The sequence below is a fragment of the Phyllostomus discolor genome, chromosome 6, assembly GCF_004126475.2.
Source record: "Phyllostomus discolor isolate MPI-MPIP mPhyDis1 chromosome 6, mPhyDis1.pri.v3, whole genome shotgun sequence".
In the NCBI taxonomy this organism is placed as follows: Eukaryota; Metazoa; Chordata; class Mammalia; order Chiroptera; family Phyllostomidae; genus Phyllostomus; species Phyllostomus discolor.
The window spans coordinates 51760576-51787191 of NC_040908.2; the positions used below are offsets into that span (position 1 = coordinate 51760576).

The 26616-nt window shown below is 40.8% G+C and overlaps 1 pseudogene; it reads left to right on the forward strand.

Moving 5' to 3' along the window:
- Positions 1 to 737: 737 nt before the first annotated feature.
- On the forward strand, positions 738 to 25086 carry LOC114498520 (annotated as a pseudogene).
- The last annotated feature ends 1530 nt before the right edge of the window (positions 25087 to 26616 follow it).

Consider the following 26616-nt stretch of genomic DNA (forward strand, 5'->3'; position numbering starts at 1 on the left):
GTGTGTGGGGGTGGGACTTGCCTTTTTTTGGTTGTAGCAGAGGTGAGGTTGGAATTTTTAAAGACTGTTTTCACCAACTAGAGGAAGAGCTAGCAATGGAAGTACAAGAAATCTGGCCCTGGCTGGTGTAGTTCAACGGATTGAGCACGGGCCTGCGAACCAAAGGGTCACTAGTTCAATTCTCAGTCGGGGCACATGCCTGGGTTTCAGGCCAGGTCCCTGGTAGGGGGTACACGAGAGGCAACCATACATTGATGTTCTTCCCTTCTCCTCTCTCTAAAAATAAAAGAAATAAAATCTTTAAAAAAAAGTACAAGAAATCTTTCTGCAGTTTTTAAGTTCTCCCTGGTGGATCCCAGGATGTGGCATTTTGTGTGACCAGTAGACAGCAGGTATGGTTCCAGAGATGTGGACTGATGTAAAACACCAGGTCCTGGTTAAGGTGGGGAAGGGCAAGTGACAGAGAAGGATCTAGCTTCCTGAGGATGTTAGACGGGGTCAGGGGTGGTTGGAAGAGCCAAGATAAGGGGTCAATTTCAGAGGGCTGCTCCAGACCCTGTGGAGAAATAAGAGCAAGCCAGGAATTCTTTTTTTCCTTGGTTCCCAGTCTGAGGGACTGGGGTTTCCTGCAGATACACTGGGACTGGGGTTTGGGGCTACAGATGAATCGTGGACCTGCCCCCTGCTGGGTGTGGCACTCCTCATTCATGTCAGAGTTGGCACTCTGAGACTTGGCCATGCTGGACCGCAAGCTGAGGGCTTTCATCCCCTATAGCTGCAATGATGGTTGGGGCAGGAGAAGTCAGCAACTGATGCTGGATCCAAAGACCAGCATCTCACCCTCAGGTTCGAGTAAGTCCTTTGAATAGAGGAGGCTGGCAATAAATTCCTTCCAGGGCAGAGGTTCACTGCGAGTACTCTCCAAGGGTTAAGTGTTGAGGAAGCTGGTTTGATTTCTGTGGTCAGAGGCTGAGGCAGAGACCTCTCAGGGAAAGCGCAGGCCTCAGGCCTTCACAGGCATACACGGTATCTGTCAAGTAGGGGGTTCTCATTAGCCTCAGATGGAGTTACGGGAATTATTCCCCGAAAGCCCAAGAATGCAAAGACTCAGCACGTGTTTTCAATACTCTTCTTTCAAGACACACTTAATCACTATGATAGGTAAGTTCCTGTTTCTTCCTCTATAAAAAGTGAGGAGGCAGAAGTGGCCCTTCCCTGAGGTGAGAGTGAGGATGGCTGTTTTGGTCTTCAAGTGACACAGACCTGTGCCCTGCTCCCATGCTGCTTCTCCCAAAGTGACACTAGCTCTGGTGGGATGGAGGGGAGGGAGGGGATGGAGGCTGGCCACAGTCACGGCCTTGAGGATGAGGAGGAGGTGGCCAATACTTTGATGTGGAAGGATAGAGCTGCCTACCCTTTGGCTGTGTGAACGCAGCTAATGAGCTTCTCAGTGCCGGTCAAAGGAACCAGACTCTCTTGCGCTTTGCCGGGAGCCACATAAGTCTCATGAATTCATGTTCAAGTTTAGGGAGAAAGATGCCCCCTTCCAATATGTCTGAGATAAAATATTTTCCTTTTGAAGTGTCTGGGAGCTCTGGAACAGGTGAAATTGATTCACAAAAATAAAGTAATGTATGTTTTTTTTTTGTCCCTGTGAGTTTGTGGAGAAACATTCATGCCCACCTTACCTAATACCAGCATTTCTAAAATCAGCTGAGTCTGGAGTGTCTGCATTATGAGCTGGCCCACAGACTGACAGAGCAGAACTGGCTGCAGGAGGGTAGAGCTGAATGAGCACTAGGTGCCTAAAATGAAGAAGGAGGGCCTTCTTCCAGTCCTTTGCAGAAGCCATTTCCCCTGACATAGGTCTCTCCACTCATATCCACTGTATTAATCTATCAGTCTTGACACCCATCACCTCTCAGATTTACTGGGTTTATACAATTTGTCTGATTTCATCAAAATAATACTGTAGCTTACCATAGATTGTGTGATCACTTGCCAGTCCTAGGTAAATGTCCTCAGAAAGAAGGAAATGTAAACCTCTGGTGCCCTAGTTGACAAACTAAAGTGTCCACGTGCTACCTCTACAAAGGTTTATGACAAAGCTGCCATTAGCAGCTTTGCTCCTAAGTTCTTATCCTTTTGAGTACTTATTGCTGTATCAGTTGGGACAGGTTTTGTTATGATGTGGTAATACACAACCCCATACTCTTACTGGTTTAAAACATGTTTCTTACACACACTGCTTGAAAAGAAGGGAATCCTGACATGCGCTACAACATGAATGAACCTTGAGAACATTATGATAAGTGAAATAAGCCAGGCACAAAAAGACGAATAGCATATGATTCCACCTATGTGAGGCAGTTAGAGCAGTCAAATTCAGAGAGACAGGAGCTGTTACAGAACGGTGGTGGCCAGGGTCTGGGAGTGAGGGGAGGAGGGCCCTGTAGTTTTAGTTTTACAAAGAGGACAGAGTGCTGGAAGTGGCGGTAGTGATGGTTGCGCAACATTATGAATGTATTTAATACCACTGAACTGTGTGCTTAAAAATGGTAAAGATGGTAAATTTGATGTTATATATATATTATTTTACCACAGTAAAAAAAAAAGAATAAAATTCTGTACTGGCTCCCGTGAAGCTCCTGGTTCAGCGGGGAGGCAAATAAGTGAGCCAATAATCACACTTTGAAAAGCATTATTGTCAAGGTATGTGCCGAATCCTGAGGAACCCAGCGACAGTGCATTCTGCTGACATTTCTTTGACCTGGCAACTTGTGAAACAGACTCGAGACACCAGCCAAGGCCTTTGTACCCTCTGACTGGACTCCCCTGACATAGTCTAATGTGGTCTAGTGACAAAGTAGTCTGTTAGGACATACATGCTTCATTTGTTTTCTTTTCTGTATCTAATTTTACATAATAAGAATTTTAAAAACAAAATGTTCTTCTGTTTATGAAACTGGCAAAGATTTTTAAAAAGATGAAATACCCCTGGCTGGGAGGTTCAGTTGGTTGGAGCATTGTCCTGTACACCAAAATTTCTAGGGTTTGATCCCTCATCAGGGCACATGCCTAGGTTGTGGGTTTGATCCCCGGTTGGGGTGTGTATGGGAAGCAAACAGTCAATATTTCTCTTTACTTTCCTTTCTCTCTGAGATCAATAAACATATTTTAAAAACCAAAAAGGTGAATGATCTTTGTGCTGACAAGGGTTTGGGAGGAAATTAGGTAATTTATTGTTGGGAGTGAAATTAGTACAGTCTCTACAGAAGGCATTCTATCTTAATAGCCATTAAAATTTAAAATGTATATATCCTTTGATTCAGTAATTACACTTCTGAACATTTATTTTAAGGAAATAACAGTACAAGTGTACAGAGATATTTCTAAAGGCTTTCATTTTAGTGTTAACTATAAGTCTAAAATATTAGAAAAATATAATTATTCCACAGGAGAAATTTGGTTAAATAACCCCAATAATGACTAAAAATAATGTGTACAATGTTAAGTGAAAAAAAAGAGGAAGCCATAAGGTAGAAGAACAGCCAGACAGCTGGGAGCTGGTGTGGTGTCACACAGAGCCCTTACCCTTCCGCCTCACAGAACACCAGCATCTGCCAAGGCCACGCTGTGAGGTGGCAGACTGAGAAAGAGCAAGACCCCTGCATAATCATATCTGCACACAGACAAAACAGGCACATTGTCCAAACCACACAAGTGACCAAGCCTCCACCTGTCCCAGCTCATCGGAGGGGCTGCTGCTGCTTTATTGATGCCTCACCAGCTCCAGCATCATGACTGTTGACCCTCCTTCTGGACAAGATTTAGTAAGGTGCCCAGTCATAGAATTACCCCACTTCCTGACAATACCGAATGCAAAGCCCTGCTTCCTTAAAGCCTCCTGCAAACCACCTTGCACAAGCCCAGGTGCTGTAAGTTTTTTTCTGACAGCCTCTTGTGAAAGGCCCCACAGTTCCCCATGTGTTTGTAACATATAATCCACTTCATAAAAATGTGTGGATAACACACACAAAGCTGTTCGCAACGGTTTCTCTGATGAAGAATTTTTACTTTTTTTTTTTTACAATATGCATATGGGGGTGGGGGGAAGAAAGAGAGGGAGAGAGAGGAAAAGAAAGGAGAAGAATGAAGAGAGAGCGACGATGACAATGGCAGTGGTGGTGGCTCAAATTAAGTGTTGATAGTGATGTTGGACGATCTTTATTTTTTACAATTAATATGCATTACATTTGAATATGAAAAAAATACAAGTTATTCTTAACTATGAGAAAATAGTGATTTTTCCAGGGGAAATACTCTATAATTGCTTTTAATTTTTATTTTTGCAGTAGTGTTTTGTGCCTGACTAAAATGGTACACGAGTCACGGCAGGTTTGATGTCATCTGATTTTCCAGGTCAATTGCAGTACAGTTAGGGCACAGTAGGTGTCGCTAGCTCTCCGAGAATGGCAATTGCTAATATTGGCTGTAAGCCCTCTGTGAGTTTGCCCAGTTCTAATCAATTATCTCTCTGGAAGATATACCTAATCTCTAACCTTTGAGTATTATGTACTTGTAATTTCCCTTCCTGCCTGTTGTAATTTTAATCCATAACTTCATCTAGATAAGAGGTATTATTAGTACAGTAAAACATACTTCTTATTCCTTTATGTAGGTAGAACTTCCACATAGGCATTCTATATTCCATGTAATCTTTTGCAGTACTTCAGGTGAGTATTATATACTCCATTTTACAGAAGAGGAAAGTGAAGTTAAACAGAAAACTTAAGTCATTAATAGTTTGTTGGTCCAGTTTTCTTTTTCCTTCATTGGTTAGTTTCAGAAACTATCACGTATGTGGCAAAAACAACATTATTTGTGTTTTAAATATATTGGCATATAAATGTATCAACAGTAAAAATGCATTTGGATTAGTTTCTGAGAAATGTCATCTGAGTGATGAGAATTGACCCACACTGCTGGTGCCAGCGTTGCTGTGCAAAAGCTTCTGGTGGATGGACAACAACAAGGAGCCCTCTCAACTCTGGGCAAGGTGGGCAGCCTTCGGAGGGCTGGGGCTCCTTTGCAAACACCTGGCATTCTTAGGGAGCATGCTGAAAAGGACCCATGTTTATGTGCGACTTGGGGTTACATTTTGAATACCAGTTACTATGCTCCGAGGTAAAGCCAGATGCACAGGGATCTGAGATGTCGCACTTTTCCAGGCCTTATGTGTGATCATTCTCAGGCTCTCACCTCCTGATGCTCACTTTCTGTAGCTACTGCTTACCTTCTCTTTAGTTTGCTTTTCCTCAAATACTATGGAGTTAGAAATTGAATAACCAAGCTAGGTAGAATGAATATAAAGTAAAGTTTACCAAAGCAAATCTGTTCGAAGGCATTTGCATTTGTATGTTTCTTCCTGGTTCATAACTGAATTATGCAAACACTGAGACTGACAGGGAGCTGGTTTTGGAGAGATGAGGAATGACTATGCCAATCTTTTTTTTTAAACAGTTTCTTTAATTTTGTTTCTTCAGGTCTTTTTTTTTTTTAAAGATTTTATTTATTTTTAGAGAGGGAAGGGAGGGATAGAGAGAGAGAGAGAGAGAGAGAGAGAGAGAGAGAGATACCAATGTGTAGTTGCTGAGGGCCATGGCCTGCAACCCAGGCATGTGCCCAGACTGGGAATTGAACTTGCCATGCTTTGGTTCGCAGCCCGCGCTCAATCCACTGAACTATGCCAGCCAGGGCTTATACCAATCTTTTTAAAAGCCCCATGGTAATCATGGCCAGCCTTGATCTCAGTCTGAGTCACCTTGGGACTTGGTCACTTACTCCAATGCTATAGGAATTTGGAGGGAATGCTTCAGGTTAGGACAAGGGTGTCCAGGCTTATGGAGCTTGCCTGAGCACTCTCTGACAGAGTGGTGGTTTCTGGACCAAGAAAGACCAGAAAAAGGGCCTCAGGGAGGGGCTACTAGATTATGATTCAAGTTGAAGCAGAGTGATGACAAATCTAGTCCTCTTTCCATCAGGGATTGAGACAAAGTAAGGGCCTTCTCACAACCTCTGGGGTGCAGAATGGGCAATCATTAAGAGGACTGGATGCATCATGTATAACCTATGCCAGGTAATGTTTCTATAATGAGATGGGCAATGGCAGATGCAGGGTTCAACACAAAATTGTGGCCAATAGGAATAAGGTCGCAAAATGAGCTCTTCAGCTGTTTGAGGTACAGGGCTGTGACCCCATGAGGCAGTGCAGATGAGGGATATTTAAGGTCCCCAAGGGACCTGGGATGAGGTTACTGAACCTGGCATGACCTTCAGCCCAGCAGTGGGCAGAGAAGCTTGGCATATGGAGGCTTGAGGCTGCCAGAGTGATTTCCAAATCTACCCACTGGGGAGGCAAAAGCTTCTGCTAGATGACCACAGGGAAGAGCCCTCTTAACTTTGGGTACGGTGGGCAGCCTCAGAGGGCTGGGAGTCTACAAACAGCTAGGATAAAACTAGTACTGGGTGCAGATGCTGATGCCAGAGGCCACGGTCACCTGAGGAATCAGGCCTGGCCTGGGCCTTTCTGGAACCCATAGATCTGAGGCTCCCCTTCCTAGGGTAAGGGGCCAGGCAGAGCAGACCAATCTAGTTTTTTGGGAAGGTGGGAGTGGGTTGGGAAGTGGCCTTAGGTCACAAACACTAAGCACTTTGGGAGAAACACAGCTCATACTAGTGGACTTGAATTTTGCATGCACACCCATGGGCATATGTTTATGGGTGAAAGAGATTTATTGGTTTTTCAATTATATAAATATGCTTAATATAAAGCATTCAGAAAATACTGAAAAGTATCGTAAAATAAGAATCATTTGGAATCCCATAGGCCAGAGTTATAATCTCTAAATAAATTTCAGTAAATTTCCTTCCTGATTTCTCTCTATGTATACATTCAACATAGTATATATAAACCTACTTTTTTCACTGAACAATACAGGGTGGGTCAAAAAATGGGTTTATAGTTATTTGTATGGAAAATAATATAATAATAAATAATAAAATGAGAATAAACTGTGTGTGTGTCATGTACTCACAAGTGTAAACCTACTTTTGCCTCACCCTGCACATCTAGGAATTTGTTCCCTGTCAGTTCATAGGGCATTTCCTCATTCCTCTTCACAGCTACAGAGTGTTCCATTGTGTGGTGTGTCATAGTTTATTCAACTTCTTCCCCAGTGATAACAACCCACTTGGGTTGTTTCCAGTTTTTTGCTGCAGCAAATAGTAAACTCATAAATACATAATTTTTAGATGTGTGGGTATGCTATAGTAGAAATTCTCAGAAATGGGACTGCTGTGCTTATTAGAATGAATTGGGAATTATTTGGCCTTTCAGAAACAGATGACTAGACAGATAAACCCTGACTCTGATAAACAGAGTTTAGATAAGTTGGCAATGATCTTTTCCCGTGTTTGATAGAATGGCCCCAGTAAATGGCCTGGAACGCCTGCCTGTGTGTGTGTGTGCGCCTGAAGAAATGGTTGTTGGATACCTTTCGTGCTTCCTTCTTGATACCCACACTTTCCATAGCTACACACATGCTTCAGCCTCTCAAGGGCGATGCACTTAGAATCCCCAGAACATAATGGAAGCAAGGACAGTGATAATTGTTATCATGTATTGAGCAGCTTCTTAGGGCCAGGCACTGTGCTGGGTGGGTGTATTATTTCTAAGCTTTGTCTCAACCACACCAGGAGCTTTTGTGCTCTGTGTATAGGTGAGGAATGCAGAGCTCAGTTTGCTCAAGACCCCTGCTAGGAAGTGGTAGATGCAGAATTTGAAGTCAAGCACATCTGCTCCACAGCCATGCCCTATTAACCGTGCACATGCCCAGCTTTGCCAGCATTCCTGTTCTGCTGCTAACAATGGCTGACTGATGGGGATTTGTACCGATGGTTTAAAACAGTACCCTCAGCTCCTGGATTATTCTTTTAAATAACAGCTCTCTGCTGCGAGTTCCTTTTTGATGTCAGATCAGGTCGAATTAACAAATGCTTACGGAACATCTGCCACATGGAAGGCACAAGGCTAGTTGCTGTAGGAAGTATAGCAGCTTAAAACAACACTTGGATAAATTGAACCCTAGTCTTGCAGAGCAATGAGTACATTGACTGGTTAACCTAAAAATAACTACTTCCACCAGATAATTTCGTCACAGTGACTTCCCAGAAGTGGGACTAAGTTTCTTATAAAATAAATACAACCAACCAAGACTGGTTTCTGCTCCTTTCTGCCACCACTGTAACACACACCCAAGTAAAAAGCAAGTCTGTAAGCTCTTTAAACATCTAAATCATGTCACGGAAAGACTAGCAACATTAGAGTATTTGTTTCTGTTGCAGAGGGATAACTTTATAAGAATTGAAGCTATAGAGAAAGTGATAAAGAAAAAGATTGACAGATAATGGTAAAAATTTCAAAAAAGAATTTATATAAATACGAATACAGTAAGATTATATGTGTCAATGTCATTGACTATATAAAAAATTATAAAAGACATTTAAAGTTTCACCATGAGCAATCATTAATTTTTTATGCTCTGGCCAGTGTGGCTCAGTTGGTTGGAGTATTGTCCCATAAACCGAAGGGTGTCGTGTTTGATTTGCAGTTGAAGCACATGCCTAGGTTGCAGGTTCGGCTCCCGGGTGGGGTGTGTATGACAGGCAATTGATCGATATTTCTCTCTCACATTGATGTTTCTCTCCCCCTCTCTCTCCCTCCCTTCCCTATTCTCTAAAATCAATAAGCATGTCTTGGCTGAGGATAAAAAATAAGCATTAATTTTTTAAATAAAAATAATGGTTATAGTAATTTAAAACCAAGTTTTAAAAAATTTTATTCAAATCATAAGAAAATAATACGTTGACTCTAAATACTAAAAACAAATAATTTGCCTGATGATGTAGTAAACTGCATGACTAGAGATAGAAAGGGAAAAAAGTAAGAAAGTAATGAAAATGTTCTTCATGTTTATATCCTTTAACCTAGTTATCTCCCCTTGAGAATTTATTCTAAAGAAAATCTTAAGGATAGGGAAGCTAAGTATACAAGGAGCTCCAACACAATATGGAAATGGTTAACTAAACCATAGTGCATCTGTGCAATGCAGTATTATTCAGTCATCCAAATAATTGTTAAAAAGACTTTGAGGTCACAGGCTTAGAAAGTAATGTTAAATGAAAACAGCATAAATTCACCTACACAAATAGTCTGCCTTGGGAAAAGTAAGTTCTCATCATCAGGGCCTGGAAGTAAACATGGAAGAATGAAAATAGCTGTGTTTGGATGAGGGTAATTAGATTTGTTTTTTAATTAAAAATTTTTAAGTTTTTGGACAAAAATGATTTTTAAAGAAAATTGTACTGTTGGGATCGCTGGCTGTCTCAGCTGGTTATACCAACACTGTCTACACCAGCATCGGGCATTTGGCCAGATGGGACAGTGGAATCACCTTCTCCTAGAGCTGAGCTCAGACCCAGCCTTAGAGCTGCTGTCTTACACCCATAGAGCTCCTCCCCTCCTTTAGCCTTTAGCCTGTCTCTAAGCCTCCCCTATAGTGCACAACCCTCAGGACACAGCAGCACCAAAAAGCCCCACGCCAGTGCACTGCCCTCTTGGCTCCTCTTTAAGCCTCAGCCTTGCCCTCGTTGTCTCTTGAGCAGCCCAGCTCATTTCAGTTTTCCTATGCTGTAGTCATGGGTTTTTATCGCATTTCCACTGCCCTTAGCAGAAGTAACCAAATGAAGCAATTAAGCAGAACTGGACTTTGTCATATAGAGAGTGATTACCCAAGAAACAGGATGCTATATGTGCTTTTTATACGACCAAATTGCTTTCTAAAAGGAGTAATCTAAGTTAAAGTACAAATTTAAAAGCGTCTGAAGAGAGCCTAAGAGAGAAGCACAGGAGCATGTACGATTGCCAAATGTAATTCAAGAATGATAAGTAATCTGATATAGATTGTGAGATTCTGGGAATTCTCTGGGAAATTGTGCTGAATATGATCAGTAAACTTGCAATTGTTTGTATAAGCGAAAGACACAGAAGGTAGCAGTGGTATAAAACAGGGCGTGATCCAGGAAAGAGTCTCATTTATGGAAGAGTGGGGCTGGAAGGAACTGAGATCGAATGAGCAACCCTCTCCCGTCTTTCAAATGAGGAAATTCACGGTGGTCAGAGGTCCAAGCGGGGTCACAGTCACCCAGTCAGCACTCTGCCCTTCTGAATTCCTTCTACAGGAGTTTCCCTCTTTATTAATTCACTTTTGGCTAAGTTAAAATATTGACATGATTTAAAAATAAAAATATAAAAGACTGTAATTGCAAAGCCTCCCTCCTATCTCTCTTAATTTCCTTATGTATCCTGCTAATAATGACTCTGTGACAATACAAGCAAATCAAATGTATTAAAATGCATTCTTATTTTCCACTCTTTCTAACACAACGTGTCAAGGAGATCTTCGCACAAAAATGCATAGAAAAGCTTCCTTTTTCCATTTTAGATACTGAGTTATAAGGATGTATTATAGTATATTTCACTAGTTCTATTTGTGAACCCTTGGGTTATTTCTAATCTTTTGTGTTTACAATCTGTGCTGACATAAATAACCTTGTACATCTGTCATCTCGTAGGAAAGTAAGTGTATCTGGGGGATAAATTCCCAGAAGTGGGTTTGTGTGGTCAAAAATTCACCACACGAGTTGTTAGGTGTTGCAAATTGCCTTCTGCTGGGCTGTACCATTTTGCCTCCCTGTGAGCAGAGTAGAGGTGACCTGTTTCCCCACAGAGTCAGTTCTTGCTGCAGATCTGTCTCCCAGATATTCTGCTTGGATTGATATTAAATTTTATTTCACCATTTGAGTAAATACCACTTGGCATCAATTGAGGGGCATTAGTCCTGAGGTGAACATGCTGGGTAATATGGGGACTTAAAAATTTGGCATAAGTAGTGCATGATACACAGTCCAGAGTATCAGTGTCTCTCATCCCAAATTAGCTCTTTCCACACTTCTCCTTGAGACACCACCGCTTGGAATAGCCTTGGATGTTGGGTAGTCAGGTGGTCAAGTTCTAATTTTATCCTCAAAGTGATCCTGTGGGATGAGAGGTAGTTACTATGATTTCCACTTGACAGATAAAGAAACTGAGGCACCGAGGGGTGAGATAGCACTCTCTTACTGCCCCCTCCTCTTCTGGAGTGTAACTCAGATGTAAGATTGAGGTCTTGAGCTGGAGAGCATTTTGAGAGGTCGAGTTTTGAGCTAATGTGGCCTCTGTCTGGGGAGATACAGGGCGTGTAGAGAGAATAATATGTTGAAGGCTGGCTCTAGGATCTGGGCATAAACGAGAAGACAGAGACAATCTTTAGTTCAAGTTCTACCTTAAAACCTGGGTTGCTGCGTTCTTGATGCTCCTTGAGGCCATGGGCTGGGCCTCGTTTACTTTCATACCTGGAACCTCTAGGGTTTGCAGGGCCCAGAGCAAGAGTACAAATGAAGATGCCAGCCCCCAGCCCTCCTTTCTCTTCCTTGCCCTGGTTCCACCCCCCCATCTCCAGGATCCTACACACTGGCCTCAGCCACCCCTCAGGCCTAGGAGTTCACACACAGGCAGTAAGGCCCACCCTCCAGACCTAAGCAAGGGCTTGTCCAGGCCCTAGAAGTAGGCTCATGGCTGTATGGACAGGGAATTCCGGCATCCCAGGTATTTAAGGCTGATAGAGGGAGGATGGAATTCTAGGTGGACACATCTCCTTGGGTCCATAGATTCTTTGCCAGAGCAGAATCCTCTCTAAAATGTAAGGCCATGGGTGATTCTATGGGAGACAATCCAGTCAAATTATTAGTCTGAAGGCATCAGTAGAGCTGGAAAATCCAGGTAGGTAAAAGCGAGTTGGAAATCAGGGAAATCTATTCATGGTACAAAGATTTAAACAGGCAGAGGGCAGGCAGAGGTTATAGGAGTCCAGTAAGCAGAAAGTATAGTGCCAAGTATATGAAGGGACAGGATGGGCCAGAGATGGCCAGGGAGGGAGCTATCTTAGACATGGGGTGTCTTGTCACATGAAGGTGCATGGAGCTGATGCTTAGTGGGAACCATCCTTTTTTCAGACAGTAATTTAAGTCTTATTTTTACCCAGAGATGTAAAAAAGTCAGAGATACTGTAGATTCAGACACAAAAGTCCTCCTTAGCCTGGTCATCAGGCCATTCATGACATTCTACCCCGCTTTAGGGGCTCATGCCTCAAACAAGACAACAGAACTTCAACTAAAGGTTCCTCTGAAATATGGGTAATGCAAAGTCCACACCAACTGAGTGGTTCCATAAAAATATAACTCAGGACAAATACCTCTGAGAAAGCCATGCCATGGGAGCTTGTTCAGTTTCTTTGGTCCTTTCAGCTCTCCTGAGATGTCCATGCTGACTCTAGACTGCAACCAAAGCCCTGTTGATTTGAATCCCAGTTTCCTTCCCATCATTGTTGGTTCCCTGTACATTTTCCTTTATTTCACTTAGCGTAGCCTTCATTTTTTCATCTAATTTGTGACCAAATTCAACCATTTCTGTGAGCATCCTGATTACCAGTGTTTTGAACTCTGCATCTGATATGTTGGCTACCTGTTCTTTGCTTAGTTGTATTTTTTTCTGGAGCTTTGATTTGTTCTTTCATTTGGGCCATTTTTTTTTTTGGTCTTGATACACCTGTTATGTAGTGAGGGGTGGGGCCTTAGGTATTCACTGGGGCGGGGTAACCTGCATCACTAGTTTGTTACAGTGTATTTGGGGAAGTGGTCTGAGAGAGAACAATGGCACTTGCTCTGCTCTCTGCTGGATTTCAGTCACTTCCACCGCTACCCACAAGCAAATTGGGCCCTTCTGGTGCTGATTCCTGAATGGGTTGGCTTGCATGCATTCTAGAACCCTGTGGGTCTCTCCAATGAACTCTACTGTGAGGCTGGGAGTTTCTCCCACTGCCACCTCAACCCACTCAGGTATTTTCAATCAGTGGTTTGTGGGGTTTTTTTTCCCCGAGCTGGAGCCCTGCATCATGCAGTCTGTCCTGCTACCCAGTTTCACCTGGTTTATCTGCTCCCGAATGTGGGACAATTTGGTCTGCCAGCTGCCTTGTGCGCCATGTCCTGTTCCACAATGTGTCAGCTCGTTGGGTCTTCCAGCTGCTGCCTTGCCTTGCCACAAGTCCTCTCTACTCCAACTGCCCGATTCCGCCCCACCTACTGTTCTGGACGAATGTGTCTTCTTTAACTCCTTGGTTGTCGGTCTTCCATACAGTTTGATTTCCTGTCAGTTCTGGTTATATGTTTTAAAATTGTTGTTGTCCTTCTTTTGGTTGTGCGAGGAGGCACAGTGTGTCTACCTATGCTTCCATCTTGGCCTGAAGTTCTGGCTATTGTAAATTGTGCTGCTATGAACATTGGGGTGCATAGGTTCTTATGGATTCTCCAAGGAGGGCATACAGAGGGACCTGAGACATATGAAAAGATGCTTAGCATCACTAACCATCAGAGAGATGCAAATTAAAACCACAGTGAGATACCACTTCACACCAGTGAGAATGGCCATCACAAACAATTCAACAAATAAGTGTTGAAGAGGTTGTGGAGAAAAGGGAACCCTAGTGCACTGTTGGTGGGAATGCAGACTGGTGCAGCCACTGTGGAAAACAGTCTGGAATTTCCTCAGAAAACTGAAAATGGAACTTCCTTTTGACTTGGCAATTCCACTGCTGGGATTATATTTTAAGAACTCTCTCTTTTTAATCCTCACTGAGGACAATTTTTCCTTGCTGAGAGAGAGAGAGAAAAACATCAATTGGTTGCCTCTCATAGGTTCCCCAACTGGAAATCGAACCCACAATCTAGGTGTGTGTCCTGACTTGGAACTGAACCCACAAACTTTCAGTGTACGGACAATTGACCCACACTAGCCAGGGCTTGTTTCATTTTCTTATGCTATACTTAACTACATAAGACTTTTAGTATTATATTAAATAAGAGTGGTGAACACAGACCTCTTTGCCTCATTCCCAATCTTAAAGGTGAAAGTCAGGCTTTTACCCATTAAATACCCATAAAAGTGTTGTTAGCTATAGATTTTGTCATGAATTGATGCTGAACTTTATAAAATGCTTATTCTCCTTCAGTTGATATGATTATGTGATTTTTTCTCCAGCTTTTTAATATGGTGAATTACTTTAATAGTTATTAAATTTTGAACCAATCTTGCATCCCTAAAATGAACCTCACTTTATTATATTATGGTTTATAGTTATTTTGAAATATATTTGTTAATATTATATTAAGATTCTTTTTTAAAATCTATATTCATGAGGGGTATTGGTTTTTAGTTTCCTTTTTTTGTATTCTCTTGGTCTGTTTTTGGCATTAGGGTAATAACTGGCTTCATATGATGAGTTGGTAAGAGTTTCCTTCCTTTATATTTTCTATACAATTGACATATAGTTTAATGTCAATTGTATAGAATTGACATTAATTCTTCTTTAAATATTTGGTACAATTCTCCAATAAAGCCATTCAGGCTTAGAAATTACTTTTTCAGGAGTTTTAAATTTCTTTCATAGTTATAGAGCCATTTAAATTATTTATTTCACATTAGATTTTGGTAGTTGTGCCTTTCAAGAAATTAGTCCATTTCTTCTAAGTATTCAGATTTACATATGTAAACTTGTTCATAGTATTCTGTTGTCATCCTTCAGATGTCTGCTGGGTCTGTAATGATGCTCTTTGTTTCGTTCCTGATGTTGAGTTATATCTTCTTTATTATTTTGTCTATCTTACTAGAGGTTTGCCAATTTTATTGATCATTTCAAAGAATTAGCTTTTTGTTTCATCAAATTTCTGTTTTCAATTTCATTGATTTATGCTCTTTATCATTTCCTACCTTCTGCTTGTTTTTTGGTTTATTTTACTGTTCTTTTTCAAATTTCTTTAGGGAATGCTTATATTACTAATTTGAAGAAAATTTTGCTATTCTAATTTAGTATTATAAAATATCCTTGTCAGCACTGCTTTAGCTGCATCCCACAAATTTTGACATGTTATATTTTAAATTTTATGCAATATATTTCAAAAATACCCCTTGATATTTCTTCTTTGACTCACGAATTACTTAGAAAAGTGTTGTTTAGTGTCCAAGTATTTGGATATTTTCCTGTTATTTTTGTTATTGATTTCTAGTTTGATTCCATTGTGGTCAGAGAACATACTGTGTATAACCTCAATTCTTTGAAAGTTGTTGAACTTTCTTTTATGGCCCAGGATATGGTCTATTTTGATAAGTGTTCTGTGGGTGCTTGAAAAGAATGTGTACTCTCTTGTTGCTGGGTGGACTATTCTATAAATGTCAGTTAGGTCCTATTCATTAATGTTTTTCTGCACCCTTGTTGATTTTCTCTCTAATTGTTCTATGAGCTTTCAAGAGAAGGGCACTGAAGTCTCCAACTATAATTCTGGATTTTTCTATTTCTTCTTCCAGTTTTGTCAGTTTTTGTTTCACATATTTCACAGCTCTGTTGTTTGGTGGTAGATAGCATAGCATTTAGGGTTGCTATGTCTTCTTGTTGGATTGACACTTTTATAATTGTACCTGATATATTCTTTTTTCTGAAGTCTACTTTATTTGATATATTAATACAGACAATTCTGCTTCATTTTGATTGATGTTATTATGGTATATATTTTTCTATCCTTTAACTTTCTATTTATTTTTATTGTTTCTGAAGTTAGTTTCTTGTATAGGATATAGCTGGGTCATTCCCTTCCCCCACCATCAACCTTATTTTTTTTTAATTAGTGTATATAGGCCATTTATATTTAATGTAATTATTGGTATAATTATTTACCAACTTATTGCTTGCTAATTTATTTACTGTTTTATGTTTGTTCCCTCATTTTTCATTTCTCTGTTTTCTTTTACTTATCTCACTGTGGGTTACTTAAATATTTTTTAAGAATCTCATTTTAATTTATCTCTCGTGTTTCTGAGTGTATTTCTTTAAATAAATTTTAAGTGATTGTTCTAGGTGTTTCATTATACATACGTACTTATCACAGTCTACTTATCACAGTCTCATTATACATACATACTTATCACAGTCTGTTATACGTACGTACTTATCACAGTGTACTGGTATCAACATCTACTGGTTCAAATGCATAGAAAACTTAACTTCCTTTATGTCTCTTTACCTTCCCCTGTTTATAATGTAATTATCTTAAATATTTCTTTATATCTATTAACAACCACATCAGACAATGTTATAATTTTTGCTTTGACTGTCAAATATAATTTTGAAAACTTAACAGAAAGTCTATGTATTTATCCATATTTTATTATGTCCATTGTTCTTTCTTCCTTTTGGATGTATTAAGTGTTTCCTCCTCAAGTGACCCTAGAAGGTAGTCACTATTATTACCTTGATGAGGAAACTGAGGCACAGAGAAGGTAAGTCACTTGATAAAGATCATTCAGCTGGTAAAGGAAAGAACAGTTAGGATTAGAATCTTAAGTAGCTGGTTTCAGAGCCCAAGTTCTAAGTTTCTTCAGTAAGAGAGAATGAAGGAAACTTGCCTAGCAAAAAAAAAAAAAGAAGGAAGTTAAAGAAAATGGGAGTCCTAATAGCGTCTGAGTCCCTGGTTCTAGTCCTTGAGGTCTGAGCTTTTCTTCTGTTCCTGCTTTCTTGAAGCTTAATTCTTCAGCTCCGCCTTTGATGTTGTGAGATACCCAGTGTCATTCTAATAAAAAGTGAAATTGGAGAGATTCAGCGGGAGGGGCTGAGTGGTTCCTGGGAAACTGAGGCTTCACTGAGCCCTGATATCTGGGGATCTGTCATGTGGGGTGTATGGCATGGCCACAGGTGATTGAGTAGGATTTCTGCTGCCTTGCTTGTGGGAGGGGATGGGGCTGTGGAGGTTACTGATGCAGAATGAGCATGGGAGTGTGAGCTGCAGTAGTCTCCTTTGTCTTGAACTTGCCTTTCCTGGATCCTAGGTCTCCCCCATGCTTCTTCCCCTGAGATCCTTGTGGGTTCACCCACAGCCTGCCTGAGCTGGGTTGCTCTGAGTACTGGTTCCTTCTGGTGGGCCTGCCTCCCTTCTCTAGCCTGAGGCTTACTAGCAATTGTTTCCGCTACATTCTCATCAACGACCCACTCCTTGCACTCCCTATGCATGTGCCAGACCATCTTCCAACTGCAAAGTGGCTCTACTATTTGTTTTCTCTGCTGGAGGTCAGGTAGAGAAAATTCCATAGCCAGGATGACTGCTCTCAGAATGAATGTATGATTTCTGACCTTAGCTGGGTTCTCAATACTAAAAATAATCTTTTTCTTCCCTTAGGCAGTACTTTTTAGGGACCCCATGCCAACAGCTCTGGGCTCTAGCCAGCTCCTTGAGCCCCATCTCCCCTCAGTCTCTGTAATTTTCTTCTTCATAGCTAGGGCCAGAGATGGGGTGCATACTGGCTGAATTGTTAATGAAGGCAGTACATGGTATGCCCAAAATGTGAAAAGAAAGAATTACAGAGTTCTCAAATCACACTGTGAAATTGGTTTCTGTGCTTCAGGTCTAAGGTGTACAAAGTTACTGAAAAGAGGTAATTTGGATCTCAGGCCTGGATTATTGTTTTAACATATCTGAAAAGAATGCATCCTTTTACAAGTACCTTGGTCAGTCATGAAAGCCCAGGGAAAATGAAGTCGCAAAAGCAATCTCTGAGATTAACCATTTCAGTCATTCAGCAATTGCAATTGATCACATACACTCATTGGATCCCCCAGTGGGACCCCAAAGAGGAGGAAAATATGGCAAATTTGAACTTTGTGGTGCAGCAGCTGCAGCAACACAGGGAACAATGAAACCCGAACACAGCACTCACCAGCTTTTCAATAACATTTCACACAGTCTTTGGGACTGGGGCTCTGATAGCTAAGAAGTAAGTTTGGCAGCTCTGAGGGTGACTGTGTTGACAAGTTCCCAATTTGTATCTTTAGCCCTTTTGCTTGAACTTCAAACTTGTGTATCCAAATGTTTATGCAATTTTTGTTTCTGAGTATTGAACAGATAGCTCAAACTTGAGACAATCCAAACTTAACTCTTCTGTCTAAAATATATTTCATCCACAGTCACCTTCAGCACAGTTAATGTTTATGTTATTGCTTAAATCGTTCTTCAGCATCTAATGAAGACATCTCAGTGATCAGTTTTTTCAGTTGCTTTTCCTACCATAAACTTACCCTCTTTTAGTTCTCTGGCTAGTAGCTTGTTTTCAATCCTTCCTGGGCATTCCAGGATTTGGTCTCTCATCCTGGGGTGGCCAGGACTTGAGTTGGGCTGGCCAGGACTTGAAGATCTTAAGGAAGGAAGCTCAGGGGTCATCCTGGAAGCCTGGATGGCAGGAAAGCAGAGTGGTGACCAACCACGATGGCCTGGGTTCAAGTCCTGGCTTCACTACTTACTTGCTATGAGACCTAGCAAGTTATTTACCATCCACAAGATTCAGATCCTTATCAGTAAAATGGTTCTTTTAACAGTATCAACCCAGGGGAGAGAAGTGTTCACTAAATGAGCACATACATAGTTACTGGCACACGGTGAAAGCTCAAGTAACTACTGGTGGTTACTCTTCCATGAGCCAGAAATAAAAAAGTAAAATTGATTGGAAAGCCTAAAGAAACTCTCCTGAAATTTATAAATAACCATACATAAAATAACCCATTGAAGAGTTAAAGTGGAAAAAATGAAGTAAAATGGTGCTTTACTCCATAGTTTTTTGCATTATTCATCCCTTAATTCATCACATATTTGTTGGATACACTCTGTATGCCTGCCACTGTTCTAAATGCTGGAAAAAACCCCAACCAGGAAACAGACAAAAATCCCTGTCCTTTTGGGACTAACCTTCTAATGGGGGTCAGATATCAAACAAAATATGCAAATAAATTATATTTCAGGTTGGAAGAAAGGGCATCATTCATTTGGGATCTTAAATAGGGTGATAATGGAAGGCACATAATGCTATATTCTGAGTTGGGGAAGATACAAAAATAGGATCTTAAAATATAGTCCCTGTCTTCCAGAAATGTACAATCTGGTTAAGGAGACAAGTGGCATTCACATATCAATCAGTGATGAAACAAACAATGCATTATGTGAATATCTGATGGAGACAAGCAATGTTCTAGAAGATCAGAGAAGTTAGAGAGCAGGGGAGGGTTGCGGCTCTGGGATTTGTTGGCAGGAGTGGTCTGGAAAAGTCTCATGAAGGGAGTGGAATTTAGCTGGAAATAGTGAAGTGAGTTTCCCTGTACACTTCTTCCCCTCTGGTTAGCTGCTGGGAAGCAGCGTCACAATGGGCTAAAATGAAATATTAATCATGACCTTTTCCAGGAAGATGCTGTGATGAGAAGATAGTGTAACAAGGAACAGAAAACCATTATAGTGGCTTTAAAGGGCCCTGCCATAGCCTGTCGGTGGGCTGCAGGGAGAGCACAGCTTTCAGGTCAAGGCAGTAACCTGCCTCCAAATCTTTGCAGCGTGAAAACATGAGTATGAAAATGTGAGTATAGCATGGCCCTGTTAAGCAGCAGGAGGTTCTCCTGGATCTCTTTCCTAACTCTCTGAATTTGCACCTTTTCTCTAGAGATATGGTCAGGTCCCACTTGAGGGTCTGTGTTAGAGGAGCCTCAGGGAGGGTAGCCAGGTGCAAACTGGGGCCTCAGAAAGGTGAATTCCTGGTACCTATTTTAAGTTGAATTGCAAGGAGAGAAAGAGGTCAGGATGTGAGAATCAGTAAACAGATTAGTTCTTTGGGCCTAAATGAGTGTCAAATCTCCAAGGAGTCAAGCACATTATATTCACTACTGCTTAGTGAGGCAGGCTCTGAATTGCTCTAATACAGTAGATGGGAGAGAAAAAAACCAAAAACAAATGAAATGCTGAGATAATTGGGGCCTTAAATGAGCCACCAGAAGACTGAGAGTGGAGGAAGGAAGAATTCTTGGTCTTGTTCCTGTTCTCCAGGGGAATTGCTGTTGGAGTCTTACCTTTCTTTTCTCGTGGCTGTTTGGCCTTCAACTTGAACTAAATATCTAGTGTGAGTCATGTGCTGGGTAAAGACAATGGTCCTTGTAAAATGTTGTGGTTAAAACCTTAGGTTTGAAGAAAGATAGGCCTGGGTTCTCATCCTGGCTCCCTCTATTAGTAGCTCTGTGGACAAGTTGCAACATCACTCTGAGCCTGTGTCCTCATCTGAAAAATGGATACAACAATGTGATAGGGCGTGATGTCTGCAACCCACTCTTCAATGATTCAGCAAAAATGATAATGATCTGTGCATGCATGTGTATCTGTATCTACCTATCTGGAGAAAAATAAAATAAATGAGGCAAAATATTAGCAACTGATGAGTCCAGGTGAAAGGGTGCATAAGCATTCACTGTACTCTTCTCACAACTTTTATGCAAGTTTGAATATTTTTTGAAATACAAAGTTAACAACTTCTCTAGAAGACTTCTGATCTTGCCAACATGGAATAAAGGTCTAGATTTACCCTTCTGCCTGAAACAACAAAATTGAAAGAAACCCCCAAGAAATAACCATGTAAATATATAAAGCAATGGTTTTTAAGACATAGAGATGACACAATGAATCAGTGTTTTCTGAGAAGTGAGAAGCAAGTAAGGTGAGTCCTGCAATTGCTCCAGCTTACTGCCTCAGAATAGTTTCCAGGGCATAGCACTCAGGTGGAGTCTGGCAAAACTTTAGGTTTAAGGAAATAGAGAAGGATGTTCAGGGATACCAAAGCAACTAGAGTGTGCAGGAGAGTCCTGGGGAGGAGAGAGCTGTGCAGAGAAAACTTTGGAGGTCTGCAGAGGGTTCCTGTCAAGAATTGAGCTGAGCTCTGTCCTGGTGGGTCAGTTGGTTGGAGTGTCATCTCATAAACCGAAAGGTCTCGAGTTCAATTCCTGGTCAGGACTCGTGCCTAGGTTGCAGTTTGGTTCACAGTCGGGGAGCGTGCGTGAGGCAACTGAATGATGTTCCTCACATGGCTATTTCTCTACCTCTCTCTTTCCCTCCCTTCCCCTATCTCTAAAATGAATAAGCATGTCTGTGGGTGAGGATGAAAAACAAGGAATTTAGCTGAGTACTGATCAGCATAAGTGTGAGAAACCTGAGAGGTTTAGAAGTAACAGTACAAGGCTGGAACAGTGCCCATTCCCACTGGCCAGACTGAAAAACCTCATGACTCAGGGAGCACTGGGTCATGCACACAGAAAGGCCTTGTTTCAGTAGTGAGGAGTAAGTAGCCGTAGATGGAGCACTTCTCAGGACCCTCCCAAAATATCATAAAAACAAAACCTAAAAGGATCAAACTATTTACAAATAACTTAATTGTATCCCAGAACTAAGCTCAAGAATATTAAAAAAATACAAAAATATCTATACCAACCAAAAATATCTATATCTATAATGTCTAGCATCCAATAAAAATTTACCAGTGTGAAAAAAAAAGAAAATATGACCTATATAAAAAATTGTGGGCTTCCAGCCAAGATGGAGGCATAGGTAGATACACTGGTAGATTCGACCTCTACGAGGAGATTGTGCCTCCTTGCACAACCAAAAGAAGGACAACAACAAATTTAAAGACAAAAAACAACCAGAACTGACAGAAAATCCAATTGTATGGAAGTCTAATAGCCAAGGAGTTAAAGAAGAAATATTCATCTATACCTGTAGGAGGGGCAGAGATGGACAGCAGGCAGAGAGGACTCGCAGCAAGGTGGTGGCTGGGGGACTGGAAAAACTTGTGGGGGTTGAGGCAGCAGTGGGAGAAACTCCCAGCCTCACAGGAAAGCTCATTGGAGAGACCCAGAGGGTCCTAGAACATACACAAACACACCCACCCAGGAATCAGCACCAGAAAGGCCCAATTTGATTGTGGATAGTGGGGGAAGTGACTGAAAGCTGGCAGAGAGCTGAGCAAGGGGCACTGTTCCCTCTTGGACCCCTCCCCGACATGCATCACATCACAATGTAAAAATGTAGGTTGCCCCACCCTGGTACATACCTAAGGCTCCACCCCTCACTACATAATGGGTGCATCAAGACAAAAAAAAATGGCCCAAATGAAAGAACAGTTCAAAGCGCCAGAAAAACTACAATTAAGCAACGAAGAGATAGCCAACCTATCAGATGCACAGTTCAAAACACTGGCTATCAGGATGCTTCAGGAACTCGCTGGGTACTTCAACAGCATAAAAAAGACCCAGGCAGCAATGAAGGTTGCATTATGTGAAATAAAGAAAAATATACAGAGAACTACCTGTGACAGGAAGGAGACCAAGACTCAAATCAATGGTTTGGAGCAGAAGGAAGAAGGAAACATTCAACCAGAAAAGAATAAAGAAACAAGAATTCAAAAAATGAGGAGAGGCTTAGGAACCTCCAGGACAACTTTAAATATTCCAATAGCCAAATCATAGGGGTGCCAGAAGGAGAAGAGGAAGAGCAACAAGTGGAAAAGTTATTTGAACAAATAATGAAGGAGAACTTCCCCAATCTGGCAAAGGAAATAGACTTCCAGGAAGTCTAGGAAGCTCAGAGAGTCCCAAAGAAGCTGGACCCCAGGAGGAACACACCAAGGCACATCATAATTAACTTACCCAAGATTAAACCTAAGGAGAGAATCCTGGAATCAGCAAGAGAAAAGGAGGCAGTTACCTATAAAGGAGTTCCCATCAGACTGTCAGCTGATTTCTCAAAAGAAATATTGCAGGCAAGAAGGGGCTAGAAAGAAGTATTCAAAATCATGAAAGGCAAGTACCTACATCCAAGATGGCTCTATCCAGCAAAGCTATCATTTATAATAGAAGGGCAGATAAAGTGCTTCTCAGATAAGGTCCAGTTAAAGGAGTTCATCATCACCAAGCCCTTATTATATGAAATGTTAAAGGAACTTATCTAAGACAAAGAAGATAAAAAATATGTACAGTAAAATGACAGCAAACTAACAGCTATTAACAACTGAACCTAAAAAACAAAAACAAAAACCCCAAACAAACTAAGCAAACAACTAGAATAGGAATAGAACCACAGAAATGGAGATCACAAGGAGGGTTATCAGTGGGGGATTGGGAGGGGGAAAGGGCAGGGAAGGTAAAGAGAATAAGTAGCATAAATGGTAGGTAGGAAATAGACAGGGGAAGGTTAAGAATAGTATAGGAAAAGTAGAATCGAAAGAACTTACATGTATGATCCACGGACATGAAATAAAGGAGGGGAATGTGGGTGGGAGGGGCTGTGCAGGGCAGAGGGAAATAAAGTGAGGAAAATGGAACAACTGTAATAGCATAATCAATAAAGTGTATTTTAAAAAATTGTGGCCTGCCCTGGCTGAGTGTCTCAGTAGGTTGGAGTGTCGTCCCATACACCAAAAGGTTGCGGGTTCAATATTCCCAGTCAGGACACATATTTAGGTTGCAGGTTCCATCCCTGGTTGGGGTGTGTACTGGAGACAACCAATTGATATTTCTCTTTCACATCAATGTTTCTCTCTCTTTCTCTAAAATCAATAAACACATCCTCAGGTGAGGATTCAAAACAAACAACAACAACAACAATCAACTGTGGCCTCATCCCTGTCAGCAGAGGCCAAGTGAGGAGCGTGGACTTGGTGGCCAGAGCAAGCGTTAGCCATCCCCTGTCAACCTGGCTACCATTTCTGTAGCTTCTGTGTGTTTGAAGAGCAGTGCCTGAGAAATAATACTTCTCCAGTCAACAGTGATCAAAGTGATGGTCACCAAAACTCTCTTGAGGCCAAGTTCCATGCAAAAGAGAAATACAAAGAGGTAATTAAAATTCTTTTAAAATCATCCGACTTTCCCTGGCTGGTGTGGCTCAGTGGATTGAGCACCAGCCTGTGGACTGAAAGATTGTCAGTGCAATTCCCAGTCAGGGCACATGCCTGGGTTGCAGGCCAAGTCCCCTGTAGGGGGTGTGTGAGAGGCAACTAATTAATTTTTCTCTTGCACATGGATGTTTTTCTCACTCTCTTTCTTCTTCCCCAACCTCTCAGAAATAAATAAATAAAATATTAAAAAAATAAAATCATCTGAGTTTGAACCTAAATTAACCTGTATGTTTCAAAACTTGGGTAAATTGTTATCTCAGATGGCTGCAAAGTGCCTTACATTACTCCTGTATTTCCAATGGAAAGAAAATGTTAAATAATTCCCGGGTTGCTTTTTTTCCAAAAATAATCTTTCTGAATCCTCCAAAAATAAAAAAGTAGTATACTACTTCTGGACTCTTACTGTTGTAATAAAAGAAATTTTTAAATATACATGTTCACAAAACCCAGAAAATTTAAAGCAGTTTTTGACTCCCTTTGACACTGTTTTTGAAGTCTTTTATAATTCCTTACTTTCTCAGTATTTTGAAAATCTCTAAGACACTTCCAAAATAATAAGCAGCTTGATATGTTTCCTGGAATTGCTTGAACTTTGTGTACCTTCCAGAATCTACCTGGAGTTACCTTTCACCTGCCAGAGGATTTTATTTTTGAAAACTTCTTGTGTTCTAGACATTATTACCTGGCCTATTCAGGCTTTTGTCAAAATGAAGTTCATTATATTCATTAACAAGTACCTTCTCTGGAAAGTGCATGAAGACCTTTGTCGGGGATCTGTCCCTGTCGTCAAACACCAGATTATCATTTAGATGTGGACCCACTGGCTGTAGCTGATGCTGTTTTGCAAGGTGTGGATTTGGGCTTATTGAGGACATTGTTTGTCCATGGAAAACCTTCCTGCTTTGGAGGTGGTGAAGTTCAGCTTGGATGTGAGCAAAACCCTGGTCCCAATCATGTAACTCTCAGAGCAGCAAGCGTACTTATTATTAAATCCTTAGAAATTAAGTTTTAAAATTGTGCTTCAGCAAAGGAAGTGAAAGTTGCAAGAAGGCACCCCACTCTTTCCCTGTAGGGGTGGTGTTCCCCAGAATGACTCCATGATGTCAGTGAAGGCCATGCGGGAAGCTGGAACTGTCACCCACACCCAGCAATAATGAGGTACTTCTGTACTGGATGTCTGTCTATGGAGACCAAATGGGGAACATGGACTTCCACTCCCTCCTGGCAGTAATGAGTCAGCTACTCCTTTTTTCTGATGGCATGGTGTCAGAAGTAGCTTGCTAAAACAGAAAATTTAAATAAAATCTACATTTTTATAACATAAATTCCAAAATGTTCAGGATATAGTAGAAAATCATTAACCATGTTATGAACCAGGAAAATATCAACTTGAATGAGAAAAAAATAGTCAATAGATGCCAACATTGAGATGATACAGAAATAGACAAAAATTTCAAAGGAGCTATTATAGAAATTCTTCAGTGAGAAGTTATAAACGTGCTTACAACAAATGAAAAGTAGAACATGTCAGTGAAGAAACCAAAGATATAAAAAAGAACTGAATGGAAAATTAAAACTAAAAAATGACCAAAATTTGAGAAACTAGTGACTAAAATTTAACTAAATTTGACAAGAGACATAAACCTAACGACTCAAGAAACCAGTGAATCCCAAACAGTATAATCTGAAGTAATTCACAGCAAGGCACCTTCTGAAAACTGAAACAAAGCAGAAAGAGAAAAAATGGCACATTGCCCCTGGGAAAAACAATTTGAGTGATAGCAACTTTTCTTAAGAAACCAGTGAGGCTTGAAGGAAGTGGCAAAAACATTTTTTAAGTGCTAAAAGCAAAGAACTGTCAGCCTAGGATCCTATGTTAAAGTGAAAACATTATTCAGGAATAAAGGGGGACATCAAGACATTCTTAGATGAAAGAAAACAGCGAGAATTTGTGACTAGCAGACCTACCCTACCATAAAAGAATGGCTGGAGGAAGTTATTGAAACAGAAAGATAAAAGGAATCTTGGGAAAATCAAAAAGGAAGAAAGAACTATGGAAAAAATAAAAACATGACCACAGCTGTTCACTATTTGAAAAGATCATCACAATGCTCATAAAATAATCCAAGAAGTTATTTGAGAGTAACATACTGCCTTTTAAAGAGACTAGTGCCTTTAGATGGAGAGCAGGATGACAGCTAGTGGGTGGGGGGAGGTGAGGGGTGGAAGGATTGAGCGACAAGGAAAAAGGACTCATGGACATAGACTACAGTGTAGTGATTACTGTGGGGAAGGAGGTATAGCGGGACTAAAAGGTAATGGAAAAAATACAACAAAGATTAAATAAAAAAAAAGCAGAATTCCCTGAAAGAAAAACAAATAGACCAGTGCTCATGCTCAATGGTAATGATCTCAGGCAGAAATCCAGGTGAGATCTCCAGGTCGATATACTCATCTAAGATATTAACATTTAACACAAACCACTTTTATGATGCTGTAAGTTTCAATGTTTTATAGATACATATCTTAATCACCATGCATACCATTCCTGCTTCTATTTTTGGTAAACAGAATGACTATTTTCACATGATATGAAAATGCT